The following is a 27200-nucleotide window of genomic DNA, read 5'->3' on the forward strand; positions in this document are numbered from 1 at the left end:
AGCATTTCTATAACAATCCCTCCTCTTTTGATTATATTATCAATCAAGTGTTTGGGATCATATGCTTGCATGTAAACTTGCACACTGGCCCGTGATTTACCAAACCTTGTCCCCCAGTGTTCTTCCACCTCAAGGTGAAATTTAATAACTGAAGGGAACTATAGAAAAAGTCTGAATTGTTCATAACACAGCAAGTGCCTGGAAAAAAGATAGATTGCTGTGACTTTGATTTGGTACGCTGACTATTGTCTGTTGTGGTTTCAGCCACATACATCCAATATTGGGAAGCTGCATACAAATCATCATTTTTAAAAACAAAAAATTAAATTTGCGGGTAATATGCAGTCTAATGGAAACTGCAATTTTGTTAGCTATCTGTTTCAGTGCTTAATGACTCCAGGAAATATTTTCAATTCTTCTAAATGCCATATAAAGTTCCTTGAAGAACTATTTCAATTTCTTATAATCCTTCAAAGATTTCATTGGTTTTATATTTGAATGTGGAAAGAATTTTCATTACAGTATATGAAGCCAGGTGACAGTGCAGACTGATTTCCAAAATATTTATTAGACTTTGGGCGCCCCCTACTGTTTCTAAAGTGTAAAACTTTTTGCCTATTTTTCATCCTATACTCCTTCTATTTACTGTTTAGCATATGATACAGCAATTCCTGTCTTTCCTTAACATTACAGCTTTATATTATATATAGAGCCATGGTGAGATCATTAGATCTAGTGGGAATGAAGCAAGGCCAGTATGTATCTACAGCCCAATTCTCTGCAGTAAAATTCTGTGCAATCTTACATAGACTATGTAGAATTTTAAGGGGAACATTTAGAAATGTTTAGTACATAAATTAAACCTTTGAAAATGCTCTGAGGTGGTGAGGTACATTTTGAAATTTTATACACACAAAATTCCTTCTTGTTTCTCACAGACCCTCCTACAATGTAGAGTACATTCCATTGCCTCCTGCAGAACATGTTTTTGAAACTGAGAGCACTTTGTTCTACCATCTGAAAAATTCTACTTTCAGCAATATTCCCTCCTTATTCAAAGGGGGGTTGGACTAGATGACATCCTGAGGTCTCTTCCAACCCCAATCTTCTATGATTCTATGAACCATGGTTTTGTGGTCTCCTCCCAAAAAAGTGTCTTTTTTACAATGGGATAAGTAATGTGCACCTGTAGTTATACCTCAAGGCTGCTAGGTGAGATCAACCAGGAGAGAGGGTATAATGCTAACCTCACCCAGCTGCTTCATGGTAAAAACTGCAGGTGACTTTTCTCCAACAGGATTTTACAATGGGTCAGCTAATGGAGTAATTCTAAACAAGGGGTAGGTGAACCCCTGGGGATACGGAGAGGTCTTCCAAGGGGTACATCAGCTCATCTAGATCAGTGTTTCTCAACCTGGGGGAGGATGGGTTTAGGAGGGTCGAAAGTGCAGGGCTGGCATTAGGGGGTGGCAAGCAGGGCAGCTGTGTGGGGGTCCATGCCATAGGGGGTTGCGCCAAGCTAATTTACATGCTTCTGCTCCGGGCAGCAGGACCTAGGCTTCAGACTCCTGAAAGGGGTCTGGGTTGAGAACCACTGAGCGAATGCACATTAGTTATCCTGCTGTAAACTCCCCCACCCTTTTCCCCGTGAAGACAAAGCCTAAATCTGCTAGGAAAAGGAGACTCTTTCTAAACAGTGAAAAATGTTGGTGCCCAATTGCATATTAAACAGAACTTGGAAGAAATCAAAGGAGTGATACTTCTATGACATATTGAAACATAATTGGACCTGAACTGTGTCTGTCATTCAACCTAGACTGCAGGCCCTTTAGCGGATGGGCTGTCTCGACTTCTCTCTTTACACCACCACCTAGAGCAAGGGACGGTGATCACTGTTTGGGGCCTATGGTGCCAGGGTCATAATTTTGGTACCCTCAACAACTGAATGCTCAAACATGTCACAAAATGTCCCTTTGCAGCCCACCAAGTAATCTATTGTTGATGGACACAGGCTGCGTAGCTATAGTGCAGATGCAAGAGCAGGGCAGGGGGTTCTATTAGCAGATACTGCAATCCGGCAGCAAGATGCTGACTAGTTCACTGATGTGACTCCACCTTTTATATAGAGAAAGTAGCAAAGGCTCTTTGGGAAGGGGGAGCTAGAGTCCACAGCAGAGAGGACATTACAGGAACCCTTAGGAAAAGCCCAGTTTAGGGAGGAAAGCGTAGTCTGAGATTTATATTTTGATAGTCATCTGAGTGGCCAGTAAAGCCAGTCCCCAGGAAGGTGGCGAATTGGGTGTAAATGCAGCGTGATGGATTCTGTTCAGGGAAGGATAGGAACTCCACCCACCTAGCACAGGGCAGGCACAGACAGCTGTAGCCGACACAATATTGACAGATATGAGAAGGAGTTTTATAGCAAGCTGGTGGTTTTGTCTACAGTATGTCAGATAAAAGTATACGTTTATCTTCGGTGCTGCCAAGAAATACTATCAGGACACTGAGTTCAGTTACCACAAGTGTTCATCGGATAATTTACTTTAAAGATAAAACCAATGAACAAATTGATCCAGACTGAAGACAGCACATCACAAGAAAGGACATGGCAATTCTCAATTAGGAAAATATTCAGTTACCAAAGATTGGCAATGAATGACCTTATGGCAGTTTTATGGAAACACAACCAAAAAAAGAGATAATTGTTAAGCTCACCTTACACGATGTACCAGAACATAATTGCAGCATGAATGTCTTCATAAAAAGTAAAATGTAAAAAAAGGTACTGAATGTTTTGAAAGATTTTCCTCTGAAAAGTTGGGCAAAAACTGACCACTGTAGAAACTGAGAGCAGGCACAAAATCCCAATGCTACAGTTTGCAAAATAAAATATGAAGACACTTCTGAAAGCCAAGAACCATATCAATTAGATCAGTCAACAGAAAAGATATTTAATAAGTAAAAACTCTACTAAATGGGCTCATTTGCAGACAGCTTAATCTAGCCTTTGAGCAGACTTCTGTAGTTTTGCACAATTTGCATATGCAAAGGAGTGATTTTGTGCATTGAATGGATTCCATCTTGGCCCATGCGTGTATAGGTCAGCGCAGATTAGTTCTTTAGATGAAAGATTTAAATAATGTGCAAACTATAAATATATAAACACCGATGCTTTCAATCTAGGACCAAATCTATATACTGCTACTGTACCTCTTTCTCTACATGTCTAAAAATAAGCTAAAATCCAGCTGTTAAACAAACCTAAGCAGGAGAATGAAAAGATTTTCATTTTAATGTAGTATGTTACCAAGGCATCCTTTGTTCAGACAGATGCACCTGTGTGTACAATTGAAGAGAATGCTGTTGTTGTTTACTGCTCTAGTGCACAGACAGAAGCTTATTTGTGCTGAAGCTCAGATCATGCAAGATCATGGATGGAAAATTCCCAGTCGGCTCATCTTCTCTGCAAGCCCATAGTTATTTCCCCGATTAAAGGGCGATTCAGTTTGTGGACACAGGCTATACAGCATTTGATATGCCTCCCATCTCGCCACAGGAGGGGTTAGAGGCCACTGCAGGTTTTCTAAGGAAGTAACAGGTTGGGCCAACTGATTAACTATGCAAAGAAAATTTGAATGGGGACATTGCACTGCCACGTGGCCTCAAAGATCATTGAAAATAATGGGAATTTTTATATTGACTTCTGTGGGCTTTGGAGCAGGCCTTTATTGTCTGACGACATTTGATTCACATGCAATAAAAGCGACTGGGTGAGCACTACTTTTCAGACTCCTGTAGTCTGAACTGCCGGGCAGTGTCAACGTTCCCTAAGGCACAGAGACACGTGGCAGCTGGTATCAGTGGCTTGGAAGAAGCAGCAGCCAATGAAAAGAAGTCTCACTGGAAATTAGACAGTGCTGTTTTGCTGGAGTGCTAAAAGTGTGGCCGCCGCTTTAAGTTGTAAGCTGCAGCCTGCTTTTAATCGGAAATAGCCTCGGTCGCATGTGCACATAACCCGCAACAAATTACACTAGAAATGCTGCATCCATGGTTGCAACCACTCGTTTCTTTCCCATCAAGGAAATGATACATTTCAGTGCACAGATCCTCAATTACAGCCAGGAAGGACATTTTGCAGCATAGTGGCTTTGAATCATCAGTAGCCTGGTGGTCCTGTAGCATAACCTAGAGCAGCCCCCAGGTTTCAGCATCAATGACTAATTGACACTTTGGCTAAAGGTTAACCTTTGTTAAAGACCCAGTGGCAGGGTGCTTCCTGGTTCTATACTAGTGTGACAGAAATGGAGCTGATCTGTAATAACATTATGAATACTGAGGTGTAACAATTTTATGAATGCTTTATATGACTAGCCAGTGAGGGAAAGTTACTGGATATTGGGTTATAAGATTTCCTGTGTGACTGTATTGATCTACCTTATTTTGTAGGCTGTGGGGAAAACCAACGAGGAAGCAACACAATGGCTTTCTGTGATGCAAGGTACCTGGCTCTTCGTGGCCCTCTGCTGGAGGCCTTACTACACCTCACCCCAGAAAGGAGCAGCGAAGGTGGTTCCTCCAGACTTGCCTAGAGAGGCCTCATTGAAGCAGCCAATCAGAGCTCAGCAGGCTCATGTAAAAGGAGCTGCAGGGCCTGAGCAGGTCAGTCCCTAGCTGGGATCAGAATGGTGGGGCACTTCACTCCACAACTGGCTGCATTTAGTGGACCTGGGGTAGAAGGGACCTCAGAATTGTAACCCTAAAGTAATGGGTGGAGGTAAAGGGACCACGTGGGAAGAGGCCTAGAGAAGCAGCAACAACTAATTAAAGGACCCGCACATGGCTGCCGTCAATAAGATCCCTGGGTTGGGATCCGGAGTGGTGGACAGGCCCAGGTTTCCTCACTGATGAAGTAGCCTAAGCCCGGAGAAGGGGAAAAGGCTTGTTTGTAAGTCCAAGAAAAGGGCTGGATTTAAAGGGCCCGAAGACAGGGCTGAAGACCTTGGTGAGGGCAGTTTGTTGAACTCTTTGCTACCCTGGAAGGGGTCCATTTTTTACTGTGAGTTGGCCAAAGGGCTGAGCCACTGAAGACCCACCTAACGTAGTCTGAAACCTACAGGGGGCACCAGGAGCAGGAAAAAGATTGCACTCCCACACCCAGCTGCCAGGGGACACTCAAGTGGTGAATGGCCCTGGTTACACTTCCCAGGTGAGAACACCCAAACACACGTTTGAAAGACAACAAGCAAAACAATTCACTACAAGGACCTTGCTTCCTGTCTCCAAGGAAGATGCAAACTTGTTCTGTGAGGCTGGAAACATGGAGCTCAAAGGATACTAAACCGTCAGAAGTCCTCTGAGAAGAAGAGGGAGGTGTCACTTGTCACACACTGTCTAGGGACACAGGCTGATGCAGAGAGTGAGGTTTAGAGCAAGGAGTCTAAAGTAATGGGGCCCTCCCAGATCCAGGGACCGGAAAGCCTTAGGGAAGAGCTAGCTATGTGTGTAGTCTCTTTGATTGTTTTTAGACATGTTTTTTCTGAAATGCTTTTGGTCTAAATAAAATGACCAAATGGCCTCCTAAAAGCAAAATATTATTCATTGCCACGGCAGGAACAGCACTGGCCATAAGTCAGACCTGTTGAGGTAAATCTGGGTTAGTACCAAGGGCCTACAAGCCAGGGCCCTGTCTGAGAGTGGGAGAATCATGAGGTTTCACCCTGAGGGACAAGTGAGAGCAAGAGGCCAGAGACTTAGAGGGGGTGCACTTGGAGAGACCAGAAGGGGCCAGAGGTGCAGTTCACCTGGCAACTGTGACAATTAGAATCATGTTGTTGTTGATGTTTTAAATATATTTACTCATGATCTGGAAAAGAAGGTGAGCAGTGATGTGGCAAGATTTGCACAGGGTGAAATTATTTGTCAGTGAAGCCCAGAGAAGACTGGCCAATTGCAGAGGCCACTCGCCAGGCTAGGGGGAATGGGCATGACTGATGGCAGATTGAATATAATCTTGATAAATGCATAGTTATGCACCTTGGAGGGAAAAAATTGAAGTCACTCCGACAATTTACAGAATTCTAGATTAATAGTGTCCATTTAGGAAAAGGATCTGGGCAGCACCAGTGATGGCTCAATTAAGACCTCTGCTCAGTGAGCAGCTGTGCTTAAAGCAAACGAGATTGGGATAGCTAAAGAATGGGGTGGAGAACACAGGAAGTATTACAATGCCATCAGATAGATCTATGGTTCACTCTGATCTGAAATACTGTGTGCACTGGTCACCTCATCTCAAGAAGGCTATTGCAGAATCAGAAGGGGTTCAGAGAAGGGTGAAAAGATTGTGTAGGAGGCCGGGGGAGGGGGGCGGGGAATCTCAAATGAAGAGAGATGGGGATTGCTCACTTTAGAAAAGTGAATGTGAGACAATGGGGTGAACTCGACAAAGTAATTAATGGTCCAGAGAATGGCGGTCAGGACTCTTCTCCATGTCTTGTAACAAATGAGTGAAACATTCAATGAACTGGAAGGTGGCAAGGTTCGAAGAGGGATTGGACAATTTTATGGATAGCCAGATCATCCAGAATTAAAAGTTACTATAGACATAGTTTTAGAATAGATACAAAGCCTCATGCTTCAGGAACGATTAGGGATTAGGATAAGCCTTGCATAGAGGGGAGGTTATCTTACATCTGTCTACTGTGGGACTCCTAGCAACTTCCATTGACACATCTGATGCTGGCCAGTGTCAGAGACAGGGTACTGAACCATGAGCCTGACTGAGTTTGACAATTCCTATGTACGTCTCCAGTTAAGGTGATGGAGTTCACAGTAAACATCAGGGACCACCCAGGGATCCTCCAGCAAAGCCAGGGCAGACTTGACGTGATATTCCTAATGAAATAAACAAGCAGAAAAATTGGCATGGGGTGTGGGGGAGGAAATCTATCCAGGCCTTCTTTATCCATCAAAAGGAAGGGCACAAAGCCATTATAAAAATCTTTGCCAGTCACCTTTAATTAATTAATTATTTTAATGAGTACAGAGTATGTTTTTGAAGCACTGAGGGGAACCTTTCCACACCTTAAAAAGTATATCCTGCTTATTGTTTAATTTGTCGTGAAGGAGACATGAAGTTCTCCTTTAGCTAATGCAGCCTTTTCCAGCAGTCATTACGGGGCTCAGCTAGGATTCTGAGCCACCTGCTGTATTCTGTTATCTGTAACACTGCTAATATTGGATTTCACATCTTGCAAATGAGTGTAAGACATTCATTAGCACATGCATTGCCATCAAGGTGGATGCAGTTGTAGGGATTCTAAGCCTTTCAGATGTAACTCAGTCATTTTCACCTACTACATTTCAAAGAGGTTACATAATGCTGCTATAAACATCGCAGACCACTTCTGCTCCCTCACTGATTGCTTGAGAGTGGAACTCAGCAGCCATGAGGAAAGAAAACTGCCTTTTTTTAAAAATGACAGTAAAGCAGAATTCTTAAAATACTGTTTGACAAGCAGGGTCCAAACACCCCAAGGGAACAACACGGGCCTCGAACCCCAAAGAATAAACAGTTTGAATTAACTGTGTTCAATGTTTTGCTCTGAAATCTTGAGTAAGGTCTTTTATGAATGTTGTAATGCTCTACATTTAATAAGCATCACGAGCTATGTGTACAGACTGTGGTTATGAATCTGTGTCTTTGTGTATATAGAAACCTGTGCTCAAACTTCAGCTCCACCTCACAGCAGAACAGCCAGCGATCAGACAGGGAGGGCACCTCCCGAGCCAAGTGTTTCCACAAAACCAGACTGAAGTAAGGATCCCTTGTACAACTCAGGAAAAGACAACGATGGGCCATTAAAGTTAATGGAAAGCCACTGATGAGCAACCCTGATTACATTGGCCTCATCACCACTACAAAAGTGATTTTTCCTCCCTTGGTATTCTACTCTTGAGAATAGCCCACTTCCACTTTAATTGAATTGTCTCATTAGCACTGACCCCCCCACTTGGTAAGGCAACTCCCATCTTTTCATGTACTGTGTATATACACCTGCCTACTGTATTTTCCACTCCATGCATCTGATGAAGTGGGTTTTAGCCCACGAAAGCTTATGCCCACATCAATTTGTTAGTCTCTAAGGTGCCACAAGTACTCCTCGTTGTTTTTGCTGAGACTACTGGGGATTTCCCCACTTTCGATACAAAAGCCCTGTTAAAATGGAAGAGGTTTGGATGAAAGGCAGAGGGAAACTGAGGGACCGCCTCTAGGCAGGAAGCTGTCCCTGAAACACTGGATCCCCCTCTACAGCTAGGGGTCATGATGGGAAATGGTTCAAAGGCTGTAGGTAACTTGTATTAGAAATGGGATTTTATGTAATATGGAAGTGTAAAGTCTGAGGTTGTGTCTCTGTTTGTTTTCTGTGTAACCTGTAAATGTTTGTTCCCTTACTATTTAATCATGGGATCTGTGCTTTGTCTATTAAATAAACCTTGTTTATTTTTACCCAAGCAGGTCTCTGCTGTGCAAACTGTGTGGAGTGTGCATGCCAAAATGAACCGATAACTGGGGGCTGGTTTCAGGCCTTCAGGGAGGACAGACCAGAGGGGAACAGTCCGAGTGTCTGGCAGTTAAGAATTTGGGGAGGATGGATTTGGGGAAACTTGGGATGGAAGGGCTGTTGGTGTCACCCTGCTACAGGAACTAGGCTGGTGGAAGCCAGGGTGAGGACATTGCACTCATGGGCTGGCTACCGGTATCAGGGATCTGAGCCATAGCAGCACAACATAAAGGCACCCCAAGGTTACAGGGCAGGCTGTGACAGAACCCCTTACTGGTCTGGGTGAACCCCAGAATGTCACAGCAGTCTACCCCCGAAACATTTTTTAAAATTCAGTAGAAGGTTCTGTTCACACCAGCAGCAAACTGTGCCATCCAAAATAGCTTCAAGGAATAACAGCAAGTGCAAAATACAACAATATTCCTAAAAATACATTATTATTGTTTTCTAATGGAAGAACTGCTCCACTGGGAGACTTAGCAACACATCTCAAAAAATTCCAAACTAAACTTTAAATGCTTTCCATAATGCACTGCCTCTCAAGTCATGCTTACCCACATTCAGCTTCAAGGAGTGGCAGTCAGCCTCCTCTGACAAAAACTTGAAAAGATATAACTACCATTTTCATATCAGCTTCATCTGGGATGATACAGAACTGTGAATACCAGGCTTGCTTTTTGCAATATTTATTGCAGGTATCATCGCGTATCAATTGCCTCCGCTGTAGAATTGTGGAATTTGCATAGCTGTCGCCTACCTCTTTGGTTATAGAATTTTCACATCTAAAATTGGATGGTGTCTAATGAAAACAAATAGATTGAGGAGGCTTCTGACTAAGGATATAGGGAATGACTCACGAGAACTCTTGAGGTCCCACAACCCATGGGTAGATGAGAATTTTGGGACAAATTCTGCCTTCCTTACTTGTATAAGCAGTGTACAGATGAGAAAGGGTTTCGACTTCATAGAAGATGTAGACGTTATTAGCTTGATACAAGAACTAGTCAGTGAAATTCTATGGTTTATGCAGGAGATTAGACTAGATGATCATAATGGTCTCTTCTGTCTTTATAATCTATTAAAATAATCTGTGAAAATCTCTCCCTCTATTACTCGTGAACTCTATGAAGCTTGAAAGTTGTCCCTTCCACCAACAGCAGTTGGGTCAATAATAGATATGACCTCATTCTCCCACCTTGTCTCGCTTATATCCTGGGACCAACACAGCTACAACAACACTGCAAGCAAACTATTAAATGAGTGGTCCTGTAAGAGTAATATTTAAATGTATAGATAAAATATAGCAACGTCTTGTCTGTACAGCATACAGAAAAGACCCCCCTCGACTAGAATGTGAAATATAGCTTCAGCTGATGGATCAGCTCTGAGTTTAGTAACAATCCCAATTGCTTGAGATACTGCAAGTAGTCTAAAATATCTGGGACAGTTATTTACACTGGTGATAAATTCCTCTGTGCAGCCCATGCAGAAAATGTTTTATATTTGTCAGTAGAGGACTTCCTACTAAAACACTCCTGGTTATGTCTGGTTATGTCTGGTTGATGCAACTCACAAGTCGAAACACTTTTATAACTCTAATGCCTATTTAACAAAAATGCTAACATACAGATGAGCCAGACTGGTTCCCAGCTCTGCATTTGTCAGTGTTCAGTGAGGCCTAGGGACCTTGGCATGAGCTGATACCTGGTCTGCCAGCATCACACAGGCCAGTTTACTTCCACCTAGTCTAGTAGTTTACAAAATGAAAGGCTCTGCTTCCTTCAGCCAAGAGTCTAGCTGGAGTACACAAACAAAACTGTGGTCATAATCCCTAGGCCTCCTCAGTGCAAGCAAGGGGAATAACTCTCCAATTCTGCCTTTCCCCTAACTAGGATCCTGCTTTGGCCCTTGGGTGGAGATGTGACACTCCTGTGTTTCTTTTTATGGCTTCCCACTATTAAGAGACATCTGTCAGCAGCTTAACAAGCCACAACAGCCGGCTCTTACCTCAGGCCTGTTAACACAGGTAATCATTAAAGGCTAGCTTCTTCCTTCAGTGACCAAAATGGAGCTCCACCGAAGGGAAGGGTCTGCTGGTGCACAACAGGATTGGGCCTTAGTTTGCAAGCTTGTCAGGGCAGGGATTGGCTTTCTTTGTGTCTGTACAGCGCCTGGCATAATGGGCTCTGGATTCTATGGGGCGCTATTTGTATTATAAACATTAAATAATTCAGTGAAGACAAAAAAAATCCATAAATAACGGAGAATACATTTAAAACCTGAATCAAGTTTAGGTACAGGAGTTTAATATGTAGTTTTACAACTTTACAGTATGTTCCCCTCTCTCTCTCTCTCTCTCTCCCTCTCCCACCTCTTTCTGTAGAAACGATCTGCAATTAAACTGACCTTGGAGCATGTTGTTCTCACTCTAGAGCATCAACCCTGCCTACAGATAAACAAGCAGCCCCGATCAGGAGACTCCATTATTCCTTGAAATGGAGCAGAACCCACTGAAGCAGCTTGTCACTTGCTTTATTACCAGAGTAATAGGCCCTGAAGTATCAGGTGTGGCCAGACTTAATCAGGCAGAGGTGATACTGAAGGTATGGGCCTTTCGCCTCCTGCACAGGGGTGGCTTATAAGGAACTGTGCTCCCTTTCAATATTGTATGCAAAAACTTCTCTCTCACACACATGATATTTCTCCACTGCACTTTTTTCTGTCTAGTATGTATCGTTTTATTAACCTTTTTTTAAAAAAAATGTTTTCATTGTGATACTGTCTCAATATCTTGCAGTGACATTGACATGCTAAAGAGGTCTCAAAGAGCGTACTAACCAGCTGTGATAACCATTAAGACAGGGAGCGTGATTATACCCTTTTATGCACTCAGGGAAACTGCATGACACCAGGAAAGTAGCTGCTGTTCAGAGCACATTTAGGGTCTGACAGAAATCAGAAAGGCAAAGAAATTCCAAGTTAAAACTGATTCTCTGCCTGTAACTCACCCCATTTAGCTTTGCTATTCTAGGGATTTCCAGCCAGTGTTATGCTTGGTGCTAGAAGGTTATTATTAATTTGTACTGTGATAGAGTCTAGACATCAACATGATAGGAATTTTATACACATATATTAGGGTACTGCCCTCACCCCCAAAATGCTGCAGTTTGATTAAATGATTTTTCCCCCTCAAAAAGTGTCTGTTTTCTATAGAAGTTTTTTTTTTTAACTTAGCTGAAAATTGGAATTTCTCAGTTTGGGGCCAAAAACCAAAATAAAGCTGAAAAAAATTGGAACTATTTCAATTCTGAAATGCCGCTGTGATTCATTATGCTACTTGTAGCTTGGGTGCTTCGTGCTCCCATTCATCTCTATAGGTTCCTCAGATGGACTTCATGTTCCATGATGCACCAGAGCCAGGAATCTGCTGTGACATACCACCTGCCCTCATCGAGAGAGGAGACCATGGTGTGTCGCAGAAGATGTAGTCTGACAAGGAATCCGGCCTGTACTGGAGAATGTGAGCGTGAGATTTAATTAGTGCATCTCATTTAATTAGTTGTCTCAGTGGAAGACTCTGGCCAGTGGAGTTTGAGATATTGCTTTGACAGCACAAGGCTTATCACCGGGGAGGATAGCTTAGTTAGCTCATTCCATTGATCTGTCTATGGGAGGCGGGGGCAAGTTATTTCCATGATGTGCACGACAGGAAATCCAATGACTACACAGAAGTACTTATGGGTAACCACCATCTCACAGAAATACATGGGCAAAGCTGACAGTGGAGATTTTGTCTGAGTGTGGATTGTGGGACTGGCCCACCATATTAGCCTCTTCTGAAATGCTGCAGTCAATTAATGGGACAGTGGCTACATTGAAAACATGTCCTTCTTTCATTCTTCTGTTGTGCCAGCCTCCTGGATCTCAGGCGACCCCTGCTCTGTACACCAGGTACAGCCAGGTTTTCTTGTTATTTAGGTGATCAGCAGATGGTGGTATAGCACATGCTCAATGCACAAAAACAGCTCCGGCAGCTGTCTGGCAGGTCACACAGTCTCCTCCTTTGGACTGACTTGGGCTGAGATGTGAGGAATTTTTAAGATTTCAATTCCCATTCAACTCCAGCTTGGAGTGGGAGTGACAGCATCCAAGTGTCAGTGTGCAGAACCCGAAGGCTTTCTTTTTCCGCTGTATGCTACCTTAAGACCCCAAAAGGCACTAATTCACTGTTCGTTTTTCCTTCCAGCCAGCCAGTTGCTGGAACTATGTTGCTTCGCTAGTCGACCTCAATCAATTCCCTAGCAAGTAGCATTACATTTATTTAGTCCCCACTCAGATCCTTGTTTTCATGAGAAGATCAGTAAAATTACTTTAGCATTTTAAGATTTCAGCACAAGCCCACCTGGAATTTACTTAAATATCTTCCTGCTCTCCATCGATTTCCTTCTGTAATGTGTTCCTGAGGCTAAGAGGCCCATTACTTGATTGTCTGTGTTATATGAGAGTGCTAATTCTTCCCTGGAGAGGGGTTTTTAATTGGGATTCATCTTGGTGACCCCCTGTAACCTTGCAGTTTTAAGCCACAAAACCATCCACTTCTCAAAGGCAGCCTTCTGAACAAGAAATGATTCCTTTCATTTCAGAAATTAGAAGTCTGTTAAATCTCAAGTTATTTTGGGATTAGATGAGAGGGTGTACAGTGGTGACAGTGATATGGTATTCAGAGGTCTGATGGTGAAAATAAAAAAACAAATCTAATGGCTGAACTAAACATTCTGACTGTATTCTAGTCCAAATTACACCTCATGTTAAAGAGTACCAGTGTTTCAATGGAGATCAGATAGTTAGTGCTACTTAAAGTGGACCTCAAATGTATAAAACTAGATCAGAGAAAATCCATAGAAAAATCAGAATTTCTCAAGATGTTGCTTTGGTATTTTTGAAATAGTTGAATGTTTGTGTTTTAGCAGAGTTCCATCAAAAATCTCAAGTTATAGTACTTGGACTAGAGGGATATGAATTAGCCAAAGGGAATTTGGAGACAGAAAGCTAAATTTCTAGTAGGCTTCTAAAAATGCATGCACGATTAGAGATGGAAGATTTGTGGATGAATAGTTTATCCATTGAAAAACACAGTTTTGGATCGACCAAAACTATTCACAAATTCAGGTCAAATGTGGCAAATCATTTCAGAAAAAAAATTAAGGTTGAAACCAAACATTTCAACTTTGCATTTCAAAATGACATTTCATTTTGAAATTTAGCTAATTTTTTTTTTTTTTAAAGAACTAAATGAAATGACCTCCTTCCCCCTCACAAAACCATTTGGGGTTCAATGAAACATTTCATATGACCCAAAACAAGAATCTTTAGAGAAAACCCAAAAATGTTCTGCTTTGGGTTGACCCAAAATAAAAAATATATATATATTTGGGCCTGTGATGGGGTGTCCACCCCACACAGGATTGGAAGGGGTTAAAATGGCCAGGCAGGCCAATTAACTCCCCAGACTACACCTGGAGGAGCCAGGAAGCTGGGTACAGACAGGAGGCTTCAGGAAGGCAGGGAAGTAGGCTGCAGCCACTCCCTGAGTGGAGGGAGTTGGGAGAACGGCAAACCCAGAGAGGGGGGAAGCCAGATAAGTAGGAAGAAGCCCAGGGAAACAGAAGCAGGGATAGGATAGTACAGAGACCTTGGCTGTTTGTTATAGGGTCACTGGGCTGGAACCCAGTGTAGAGGGCGGGCCTGGGTTCCCCTAACAGTCACTGGGCAGTGGCACAGGGCGTTGGAGACACCAGCCAGCCAGCGGGTCTGGAAAGACTTTGAATTCCCCGGAATGGGGGGACCTTAGTGACCTGGCCGAAAGGTCAAGCCACAAAGAGGAGGCTGCAGTCCCTGGAGTGAGAGGGGTCACAGAGGCAAGACACCATCGGAAGGGGAGCACAATGCCTGGCAGAGCTAATCCCTAGGATGGCCAGCAGGAGGCGCCCCTAGTGGTGAGTGAACTCAGTGACTTGCCTCTGAACTGAAAAAAAATCAGGTTTTCACTCAGTTCTATGCACAATATTTGCAGCTGCTTCTGCCTGAGCACCTCACAAGCCTGTATTTGTGTGCAGAAACCCGGTAAATATGCCCAGGGATGGCTAGCCCGGGGTGCTAGTGCCTTGTGTGCTCACATGGATGTGCTGGCTGGCAGAGAAGTAGACTACTTTAGCTGGGCAGCAGGAGAAAAGTCCTGAGGTCGGGACACTCCCACTTCTGTTGGGACCCTGGGCAGACCTGTACTCTCCCTCTCTCCCCTCATCCCCTTTTGAAATCAGTAATGTACAGACTTTTCTGATGGCTCCTAACTTCCACAACATAGCTCTGAATCGTCTCCACCAGTATTTATGGCAGCAATGATCCCTCATGTTCTGCAAGGGAGTCAAATGATGCATCTGCACAATATTGGTCTAATGGGGGCGGGGGTCTTATTAGATAAGAAAAGGCAAAAAAAATCTTCTAAGCAAAAAGGTGTTTTTTTTAAAATTAGCTTTCTGAGCTTCTTAGCCAAAGGAGAACATTCAGATCACATGCGGCATGTTGTTACACTAAATTAGACCTGGATCCTGCTTCAGTGCTGTAGCCACAGAGAGCATAACTGACCAAGTCTAAAATTCCTATTGCCATTCCTCTGCCTGCAGAAATAAACCACCCAGGTTGGTTAACATTTAAAATCAAGCAGATTATCTCCCCTCTTAGCTTCAGGTTTTTGTTTTCAGTGTATTTAAATTCAGGGCAGTTCTCTTGTCCTTTGCAGCCACAGACCCTCACCTCTAATTTCAGTTTGTTCCACTTCGTAAACAGACAATTTTCCAAAAATCTAACATTTCCTATTTCGCTGTAGCAACTGATCAAAGACAGTTCACACTGGTTTCCGCCAGTGCTTTGGGTGTGGCAGTCAATAGAGACTGTCCAAAAGCAGCAGTCTCTGTAAGAGATGTGAGTCTAACAGGGCAAAGCTCATATGCGATGCTCCCAGATACAGAAGACTTGCTGTCCTGAGTACAAATCCCTGGCAAACCCCACACTGCAGCTCCATTATTGAACTGTTATATTTCAGTCTCTGCCAGTTCCCCAGTTCGAGGCCTCTTTGCTTCAGAACTGTCACTGACGTTCTGGAGGAGTGCAGCAGAGCTGAAAGCAGTGCTCTAAGGCTCTGCATTGGGAAGGAGGCTATTTACACAGAACTCGTGATTTCACACTCATCCAAAGATTTCAAGAGCTCACTGACAAATGGAAATTGCAAATTTTAGGCCTGCTCCTGCTTCCACTAAAATCAGTGACAAAACTCCCATTGGCTTCACTGGCACAGAATTGGCCTGTAGCACACAGCTGGCCGCTACACAATTCTCCTTCTTCGGCCTGGTCTACACTAGGGGGTGAGGTCGAACTAAGGTACGCAACTTCAGCTACGCGAATAGCGTAGCTGAAGTTGAACTACCTTAGTTCGAACTACTTACCCGTCCTCACAGCGCGGGATTGAAGTCCGCGGCTCCCCCGTCGACTCCGCCACTGCTGTTCGCGGTGGTGGAGTTCCGGAGTTGACGGGAACGCATTCGGAGTTCGATATATTGCGTCTAGATGAGACGCGATATATCGAACTCCGAGAAGTCGATTGCTACCCGCCGATCCGGCGGGTAGTACGGACGTACCCTTCGTTACAATTTGTTTAATTCACTCTCTAGTGAAGCCAAACGGTCTGAACACTCTCCACAGGGCTACTTCCTGAGACCGCACTATCCTCAGCATTGGCTTGTATAGTTTCGTAGGGTGATTCCCCCTCATGGTGCAAGATTCCATTTGGGATAAGCGCTTCCTGGGGCTGAAGGCAGTTGGAGGAATGTGCTCCACAGAATTCCAGCTGAGCAGTGAGAAAACAGGTTGCATTTTGATAAGACTCTAGCAGTTCTATGTGGGCCACTGCCCTGATTCAGAAAAGCGCTTAAGTATGTGCCTAACTTTAAGCACATACTTAAGTCCTAGTGACTTCAGTGGGTCTTAAGCAAATGCTTTGCTGACTTGGGGGCCTAAATGCCATTGTCAATCCTTGGGGTGAAATCTATCCCTCAGGCCTCCGTTCAGCAAGTACTTACACACCTGCGTAACCCCATTTACTTCAATGGGATTAATTCACATGCTTAAAGTTAGGGAGGTCGCTGATGGCTCACTTTCCCAACCCCTGTCTCAGAAACTGTTCCTTCAGAGCCACACTATAAAAAATCCGTGTCAATAATTCAGAGCCTTTTATTTAACCCACAGAAATGGTGGTGGACTCACGCTATGATATATTTAATGGCTTCCAGTCCTGCATATCTCAGTCATTCTAACATGAGTGAGGGCTGGGATTTTTAAGGACATCCCTGCCAGTCACCTCATTCACTTATAATGTCCATGGAAAGCTCCCACAAAAGGAGCACGAACACAATCAGAGCAAATTCATTTAAATTTCATAATGACAATTCCTGGGTACTTTGGGCAGTGTTCACCCAGCTCCCAATGAATTCTGCCTCACAGCACATCTATCAGGAAGGTAAATGGAGAAAAATGCAGGCACCTTGACAAAGGGAAAATTTTCTGTTCAGTGCCCAGTGTGAGTAAACTGGCTGGCCACTGGTGATTGTTTGCTGCTCAATAACCTGTCCAAGGCCCGAGGGGGTCCATGGCAGAGCTAAGCTTAGAATCCACAGCTGCTGATTCCCAGCCCAGCACTCTCACCATCCATTACGTTCCAAGTGGGATTTCAGGGCCTGATCCAAAGCCAACTGATGGTAATGCAAAGACACTTACTGATTTCCCTGGGTTTTGGACCAGATCTTGAATGAAGCGAATGAGATTTTCAAAAGCACTCAGTGCCGGCATAAATCTTCTCCCACTGATTTCCAATGGGAGCTTTGCCATAGCTTTCAATGGGAGCAGACTTCAGCCCATGCTGACCGTTTTTTAAAATCCCACCCAGTTCCTTTTAAAATGTAAGGCTGATCCTTCATCTGCTAGGCTACAAAGGGTTTGCTACTGGAGTCTAAAGCCTGGAATGTTGATACACTATGTGAATACCCGAATCAACTGTATTGCTCATACATTGGTTACTGCAAATACTTTGTCAGATGCAGATATTTTAATGGAATAACTAATACAGAATTAGTGGGAAGCATGGATATAATAAAGTTATAATATACTGTAATATAAAGTATGGGCCCAAGTCTTCTCCCATTGAGTCAGTGGGAATACAACATTATAAACAGAAAACTTCTAAAATACACAGCAGCTATCCTTATCATGATAAACATGTCTTAAAAGACATTCATCATGATCAAATCATTAGCATAGGGACAGCCAAAGAAGATCCCATTATCAAGCTGACAGTTATTCAGTAATTGGCACCAGGCTTACGCTGCTGTTCTGCAAAGGTTTGGCATGATGCTTTTCCCATCGTTTGGCACAGGCAAATGTGTGTCCCAGTGACTTTGATCACAATTATTTTCTCCTTGACAGTGGTGCCAACTCTGTGCAGGCTGAATTACACATCTTGCGAGTCATTTTGAAGGTTTGCTTCCCCCATTTTCTTCACCTGGGGAGGAGCTGAACAAAATGGTGCTTGGTTCATATTTGGAAGATGGTTGGTTTTTTTCCATTGTAGAACATTGAATTTTAGGGGTAAGAAGAACAGAGAAGGTCTGAGTGCCTCACATTAATCACGGTCCTTTAGATCATCAGCAGATTTGTGGGTGCAACTCTCCTTTTATTTGACTGCACTGCTGCAAAGTAATTTTCCTCTAAAATTTCATTTCTCAGAATTTCTCAGCTGTTCAGCCTTTCTCCAAGTACTCATATGGAGGAATAGCAATATATGATGTATCTTATTACACTATGAAAAAAAAACAACTTGGCTTATAAGATAATTTAGTTGCAATGGGTATACAACTGATATTTAATAGAAAAAGCCATATGTTTGGGGTCATGATGTTGCAAGCTGGCCCTATATCGAGCAACATTTTATAAATATGAAAAAACTGCTGCAAAGCATGCATGGACAATCTGGAGAGTCCTGCAAATGTGGTCACTTTTTTCTGCCATAACATGAAGGAGGCTTGATGTGATGGCAGGTGTTGTGTCTTCAGTTGATGATCTAAGACAACTGACTCGCTGTCTGTGTGAAGTTTGCAGCTTGGTTGGGTTTTTTTTGAAAGTAGAACAATTTTAACAGGGAGAAAAATTGTGTGGCAAATTTGGTGGTGCTTTATTCTGTCCCCATACGCTAGCGTTGTTCGGTGTGTACAATAAAGTGATGCCTTGGTTTTTGGAACTGGACCTTTAGAAAGCAGTCTATTGAGTGTCAGATCCTCGGGGCTTTACATTACGCAGACCTGTAACCAGCAGTGCACTAGGCCAACTGACAGTGAGGTAGGTCAGCTCGGTTTCAAGGATTTGTACGTGGATGTGAGTTGGGCAGCTGCTTAGTGAGAAGCTTGGGGCAGCGAAAAACAGGCCCAAAGGGCCAGTCTTGAACACATTTGGGTCATGTAAATGACCCCTTAGATTCTTCCTGCCCCAAAACTATTTTTCTGGCCCCCTCTCCCATCTACTGATACTGTAGTTACCTTCAGGCAGAAACACAGGTCCCGGAATGCTGAGGAACAGAGTAAGTCGCTGTACCTGCAAACACTTATGAATGTGGACAGTCCCTCTAACTTCAGTGGGGCTACTCGTGCTGAAAGTTAAGCACATGCATAAGTGTTTGCCGGAGCAGGGCCGTAACCCACTAAAAAGCAGTAATGGCTTGCTACTGAGGCTGTTTTGTCATTAAGGCTCAGGCCTGATAGTCAAGGGCGCTGAGCTATACCTCCGGTACCATAACAGACTTCCTGCGTGGCCTTGTTATTTATTGTTTGTGTTACCAGAGCAGCTACAAGCTAGGGCCCTGTTGTGCTGGGTGCAAAGAACCTGCAAGCTAAGCGTGGGTGTGTAGACAACAGGTGGATGCTGCAGACAGAGCACAAGGGAACAATGAGACAGTACAGGTGTGTTCTCAACACACCAGCTGCCTAACCACTGTCAAGATACACGTAGGCATTAAGGCAAAGGAGCGTTTGAAGGAGGACATGAGGTGGCTTCGCAGGTGCCTACGGGCAGCTCCTCCCGTGCATGTGACAGACCCTGGGAGAAAGCACAAAGTTGCTGGTTGGAAAACAAACATTTCTGTGCTTCCGTGTGCACCTGATTGAAACAGGGATAATAACTTGCCTCTCTCACTAATGCTTGTGAAGCACTTTGGGATCTCCCGATGGATTTTATTATTAAAGCCTCCCTAGCAGGCGTAGCTTTCAGCCTGGATGCGCACTCTCCAAATCATTATGAACCCCTTTGGGATCTTTGACATGTTCAGCCACTTCCGAGAATAACATTGCCAGGAACATTTACTCCTCCGATTAGCTTCGTTCGTCATCTCCGGCTAGAAAATAAGAAAGCCGGGGGAGAGGGAAGGGAGAGATTCCCTTGTTTCTGAAATTTCTTAAGGACAAGAAAAGAGGGAAATGATTGTCGCTTTCTTCAAAGAGGAGTCCTTTGTTAGCTCTCCTGACACTCAGCAAATCAAAATGATTTGGAATGAAATGAATATGGATGGATGGGGCTGCCGGGTGCTGATAAGAGCATCTTCAGCTCTCATGGCAGAACAATTCACCCTCACGTTGTGGTTCCCCTCCCCCCAGCTGCTCACAGAACCCTCTTCTATCAGATAAGAGGCAGTCACAACTGTGTGAGAAGTGATAGGAGGGAAGAAGCTCAGCAGAATCTGAAGGGTCTTGCTTTCCGATCCTTGAATGTGCTGTACCAGCTGCTTTTAAGATACAGAATGCTAGGGCCCTACCAAATTCACATCTGTGAAAAACGTTCGTCAGACTTACAGAGGATGGCAAAGTCATTAGGCCCAGTGAATATGAAAAAGTCTAGTTACATGGCTAGTGTGGTGGGCAGACTTAGGAGAACAGAGAATTTAAATATGAGTGAATCAGAGCAGCTACCACTGGAGAGATTAGACAGGCAGTAGATGGAGTGAAAAATGCTTTGGGCAGGCAGCCAGAAGTACACTGGCTGATACCGCGGTTTATGACGTTGTTAGGGAAAGAGAGAGGTCAAGGTGCTCTCCAGTGCAGATTACATAAAGCCTGGGATTACTTGTTAAGGAGAATAACGTTGGGGTTATTGGCTGGAGAAATACAACCGGTGACTAACCTCAGGGTGGAGGTCACCAGACATATTATAGCTGATTCTTTAATGGCAGGTGATTTGAATCAGAGGGAATTTTGGAATGATGTTTTTAAAGGTTGGTCTCCCAGTGGTACAGCTCTTCTCAATGTAAGGCTGCATCCTATCGTTATATTAGTCATATTAATGATTTGGCCTGGAACTGTTTGTAAACATCTTGGGCTATGGCAATTTGCCCAGAACTGTCTCTTTGAAATTGTGGGTGAAAGGCCCAAACAGCTGATGACGTGACAGTGGATTATAAAAAGATGTTCGATACACTTGCAGTTTGGAGTCATTCGTGGATCCAGAGCCCTGTTTGAATCAAGGTGTGGTAATGCTGGCTCCCTGAACCTTGACTGGCCATCGGGACTTCATTCTGACCTTCAGACTCTGGTGTCATATGCTTGGAGTATGAATGTGGAGTGAGGGAGGTTTATAAATACTCTTTATTGTAAGCGCTAAAGAGAATTTAGAGTATTATATACCAACACTGTGTCCGGCATGTGCCTGCTCCCCTATCCCATAGGGAGACTCCTGCTGTGGGTCTAACAGCCTGACCATGAGCCTGTGAGCCAGGGCCCGGTGATGATGGAGCAGCAACAAGAACATGTAGGAAGTAGTCCAGGGAAACCCAACATTGGTCCAGTTGTGCTGTTGGGACATGAGGCAGTGACCTTACATTTCCCTGCTGACTCTGTGGCAGGATCACCCACCACTGCTAGGGCCTTGGGCTAGGTCCCATTGGAGCAGGGTGGGCCCGGGTCCCCTGCCACCGGCCCTCTAGACATGGGGCTGGCTGCATGTTCACCTTAGGCTAGAGGGCCTGAACCCATAGACTATTGTTGTGTGCCCCAGTCAGAAGGCTGAGGGCTAAAGACTGTCTAATTGGTCCACCCACCCAGAGGGCTGGAATCCGAAACGGTTGTTGCTTGTCCCAGCCAAGAGGTTGAAGGCTACAGATTGCCTAGCTGCTCCGACCTACCGAGAGGGCTGGAATCAAAAGACTATTGTTGTTCACCCCAGCCAGAAGGCCGGGCTACCATCTCATTGGTGGTGTGCTGAGCAGTCCCCCTGGAAATCTGAACTGTTATTTGGGCAATTGTGCAGCCGCAAGTCACACTGCCAATGAGCCTCCGGTGGGCATATCAACTTCCTGACACTACCAGAAGAGGGCAGCCTGGCCCCGAGAGTGAGGAGCGCTACACCAGGCCGTATATCAAAGAGTCACAATTCAGGACAAAGCAACAGAGAGTCCTGTGGCACCTTTAAGACTAACAGATGTATTGGAGCATAAGTTTTCGTGGGTGAATACCCACTGTTGCTTTTTACAGATCTAGACTAACACGGCTACCCCTCTGATACTTGAATTCAGGACAAATGACTGTTCTGAAATAATCTCGTGCAAAATGAATCCCCTTAACCACAACTCCCACAGTATCATGCTTGCCTTTCCAAATGCCTTTCTCTTGAGGCCTTGCCGTAGCTACCCATTCATTAATGTATCATATAACTTTTGTACACTTGCTAGTTCAACCAAGGAGACTGTAGGTTAGAACACTACCTAAGGAAATATTAGCTTTTTATTGAGTACCTCTGAGGCTCAGAGAGCTCTTCACACGATCAAACAGAATTATTTCCAAATGCTGTTACTTTTTCCTCGAGTCCCTGTTTGTCTCCTTCAGCAGAAAACAAAGGACTGTAAGTAGTCGAGCTGTCTTTGAACTGGGGGAGGGAGAATAACTCAAATCTTCCTGATACCAGCACTTCAGAGCCTATAATGGAATGCTCTGCTGAGACTGGCAGCTACATAAACACGCTAATGAGTGAGAGCATTTGAGTGATTGAGTTTTACTGGCATGAATGTTCATGGGAAGCACATTTCAAAGTCACAAGTGCAAATACGAATTTTACAATCAGGGTTGAGAAATGGTTGAGAATGTGATTTTTCTAATTATCATTTCTCAGCACGAGTTCTACTAGTGGTCAATCCAGAGAGAGAAAAATAATGGAATAATGTGGAACAATGAACGCAATCAGGGAAATTGTGACATCCTTGTATATGATACATGAAATGTAGAGAAATGTTGTCTAGATGCAATTACTTATAAGGCGGTTGAGTGACTGGTTGTAAGACCATATTCAGAGAACAGTTCTCAATGGTTCACTGTCATACTCGGAGGGGTTCCCGCAGGGGTCAGTCCTAGTTCCAGTACTATTCAACGTTTTCATTAATGACTTGGATAATATAATGGAGAGTATGCTTATAAAAATCTGCAGAGGATACCAAGCTGGGAGGGGTTGCAAGCACTTTGCAGGGTAGGATTAAAATTAAAAATGACCTTGACAAATTGGAGAATTGGCCTGAAATCAACAAGCTGAAATTCAGTGAAGACAAGTGCGAAGTACTGCATTTAGGAAGAAAAACAATCAAATGCACAGCCACAAAATGAGGAATAACTGGCGAGGCGGTAGTGCTGCTGAAAATAGTCTGAGGGTTATAGTAGATCACAAACTGAATATGAGATAATATGATGCAGTTGAAAAAAGGCTACAATCATTCTGGGATGTGTTAACAAGACTAGGGTACGTAAGACCCAGGAGCTAATTGTCTCACTCTACCTGGCAGTGTTGAGGCCTCAGCTCAAGAGCTGTGTCCAGTTCTAGGAAAGATGTGGACAAACTGGAGAGTCCAGAGGAGAACAACAACTATCAAAGGTTGACCTATGAGGAAAGGTGAAAAAAAGTGGGCATGTTTAGTCTTGAGAAAAGAAGACTGAGGGGGAACCTGATAGTCTTCAAATATGTTAAGGCTTGTTATAATGAGCATAGTGAACAATTGTTCTCTATGTCCATTGAAGGTAGGGCAAGAAGTAATCATCTTAGGCCTAGTCTACACTAAGGGTGGGGGGTCGAACTAAGGTACGCAACTTCAGCTACGCGAATAGCGTAGCTGAAGTCAAAGTACCTTAGTTCGGGCTACTCACCCGTCCAGACGCCGCGGGAACGAATTCCGCAGCTCCCCCGTCGACTCCGCCACCGCCACTCGCTCCGGTGGAGTTCCGGAGTCGACGGGAGCACGTCCGGAGTTTGAACTATCGCGTCTAGATTAGACGCGATAGTTCGAACTCCAAGAAGTCGAACGCCGCCCGTCGACCCGGCAGGTAAGTGTAGACCTACCCTTAGTCTGCAGCAAGAGAGGTGTAGGTTAGAGATTAGGAAAAGCTTTCTCATTATAAGAGTAGTTAAGCACTGGCACAGGTTTCCAAGGGAGGCTGTGGAATCCCAGTCACTGGAGGTTTTTAAATACAGGTCGGACCAAAAACCTGTTAAGGATGACCTAGGTTTACTTGGGACTGCCTTGACAAGGGGGGTTGGCCTGGAGGATCTCTTGAGCTCTCTTCCAGCCCTACTTTTCTGTGATTCTAGCAGCAGAAAGGGGGGCAAAATTCATTGACTAAATTATGTGTATTTAACAATTCACTCAGCTCGACTATATCTGGCCCAAATCAGCAGGCTGCCTCCGTGTATCACAGTATTTAAATGCTCTCAATTTGCTAAATTGGGGCCTATGGAAAGCAAATTCCCATACATTGCTTAAGGGAGGGGGCATGTGTATTTCTGCATTCTCTGGCCATCAAAACAGTGTTTCAGATTAGCTCAGACAGGGTCATCATAGTCCAGATTCCAACATAATGTGTGGGATTGTCATGATGTAGGAAGAAGATAAAATCGAAAGAGGATGGGTCCAGAATTATAGACCCAGAATAGAGCAAAATATTCAGTAAGGACATTTCTTTGGCTAACAAATGAACTGATCTTTTATCTTTACCTTTCCTCCAACCCTTTCCAGCCAAAGCTGAACCTTCCTGTGGGACTCAAACAAGTTTAGACACCTTTGTTTAAAGCCTATTTTTCTTCTCCTTTGCGCCTCCTGATTTGTTGGCAATTGGAACTGAAATGTCAAACTACAGCGATTGATCTTGGACCATTATTATGATGGAATATTTATATTCTGGTGCTGACACAAGGCCCCAGTCAGGAATGAGGCCCTATTGTGCCAGGTACGGTACAAACACAGAAGTGACCCTGCTTTGAAGAGCTAAAGAAACCAGCTCCTCAGCCGGTGCTCCATTGATTTACCCCAACTGGGATCTAACCCAGAATTGTTCTTTGGTTAATTCAGACAAAACACGGCCTGTTTTCATTGCCTGTGAAGTCCAGCTTGGGAGGAGCTGGGCTGATGTAGCCAGCTTCCTGGCTTTAAGGTTCAGTAGTCTGCAGTTACTCCCTGCGAGGAGGGAGTTGGAGCTGGTACACCTGGTGGGGGATGGGGGGCAGGGAGGAACCAGAAGTCATAGGAAGGAGTCCAGGGCAACCCTGGACTGGACCGGACCTCAGAATAGTGGGCAGGCCCAGGTTCCCCTCCTGGCCACTGGGGAAGTGACACCGTCAGGACAGTGCCGGAGAAGACTGCCTGAGACCAGTCCTGTGGAAGGACTTTGGCACTCCAGAAGGGGGGTAGGTGCTGAGTGACCTGGCTGGAGGGCTGGGTCACAAAGAGGAGGCAGCAGATCCTGGAGCAAGACGGGCCACAGATAGTGAAGGAGACAGAGCATGGCAGAGAGCCAGGGCTGCCCGGGGGGGGGGGGGCGCAAGTGGGGCAATTTTCGCAGGGCCCCCCACGAGAGTTTTTCGGGGCCCCTGGAGCGGGGTCCTTCATTCACTCCGGGGGCCCCGGAAAACTTTCGCGGGACCCAGGCCCCCGGAGCTTCGTCCGCTCCGGGTCTTCGGTGGCAATTCAGTGGCAGGGGGTCCTTCCACCCCGGGACCCGCTGCCGAAGTGCCTGGTCTTTGGTGGCAATTCAGTGGCGGGGGGCCCCCGCCGCCGAAGACCCCAGGCCCCCTGAATCCTCTGGGCGGCCCTGCAGAGTGCAACCGCTAGAAGTGGCTTCAGTCACACAGAGCTAATCCCCATAACGGCCAGGAGGGGGTGCCACCTGCCATGAGTCAAGTGCCCCATCACAGACCCCCTCTCTCACTGGAGACAGCCCAGGTACCCTCTTGCCCCAAAAAGGCAGGGAATGGCAGTGGGGTATGTAGCCAGTTTGTAGCCCAGGAATGTGTGTATCTGCTTGTGTGGGCTGAGCCCACTAATTTTTCCTCTCCTGCCATGCACAGAGCAGTGGGTTTCACTTGCAACCATTTCCCTCCTCCCCCAGACCTGTGTCAGGGCTCTGTGCAGACTAAGTCTTCACTGCAGAGTAAGCTTGAATTATCTACACTCACATTAACTCCTCTCAAATCAGCCTAGCTCAGGTGAGAGCAGCCACCCTGCAGAACACCCCAGCAGCAGAGACTGGATTAGCAACAGAGAGTAGCTGTGTCCCCGCTATATCACTAGCTCCAGCACCAGGAGCTGTGGGGATTCCACATCTCTCTGACCCACCAGGCCAGCTGACTTGAGTTCAAAGCACCACCTGACTCAAGCTAGAGATTTTTGTGTGTGGACAGGAGTTGGGTTAGGGTCACCGTTCAGGTTCTACAATGAGCTAACACTGCAGTGAAGATAGGTTTTCAGGGACAGAGACTGTCTTTTTTACCTGACTTTGTACAGCGCCTAACACAATGGGGTCTCGGTCTGTGACTCAGTCTCAGGTGCTCGGTGTAGGAATATAGGTGAACTATGATTTTAAACTGAATTTGAAGATGAGTGAGAGGCCTGAAGCATGTGACCAAAAAGAATGAAATCATGAGAAAGAGGAATTGTCTGTGTTAAAGTTAGAGTGACCCTGGAAATACCAGTGTTATCTTATTTAAGGTTCAGGCTAAGCAACACCAATAAAGAAAACATGCTTAACTGGGCACCAGGTGTAGTAAATAAATGCTTAGTCCAATAGTTGGGAAAAAATATAAAAATGTATATGAAGAAAACCTTAGAGAGCAGAGTGCAGCCCTGCACTGCTTCAGCTGGCTTTAGCAAAGCTCCAGTAGCCAACAACATTATCACTTGGTTATTAGTGTCTAAAAAGTGACACTTTCTAGGGGTCATGGTGAAATTATTTCCAACATGAGGGTAACACAATAATAATTAATATCACTGCATCAATGTGACCTATTTGGGTCCCATTTCCAAGCTCTACTTCACAACCTCTAGGGCTGGAGTCTTCCTTAATTTTAACTTTAAATAAAACCTTGAGTTCCAGATGTGATCACATGACTCAGAGAGCTGAGGCCCTAGGCATGGGCCCATAGTGCCTGCCTTCATCTGGCCTTAAAAGGGGTTTCACTTTAAACAGCTCTTAGTTAAAATACAAATGGCCTAATTTATACCTGTGCTCCCTGTGCATGAAT

Source organism: Mauremys mutica, chromosome 7 (genome assembly GCF_020497125.1).
Source record: "Mauremys mutica isolate MM-2020 ecotype Southern chromosome 7, ASM2049712v1, whole genome shotgun sequence".
Classification (NCBI taxonomy): Eukaryota; Metazoa; Chordata; order Testudines; family Geoemydidae; genus Mauremys; species Mauremys mutica.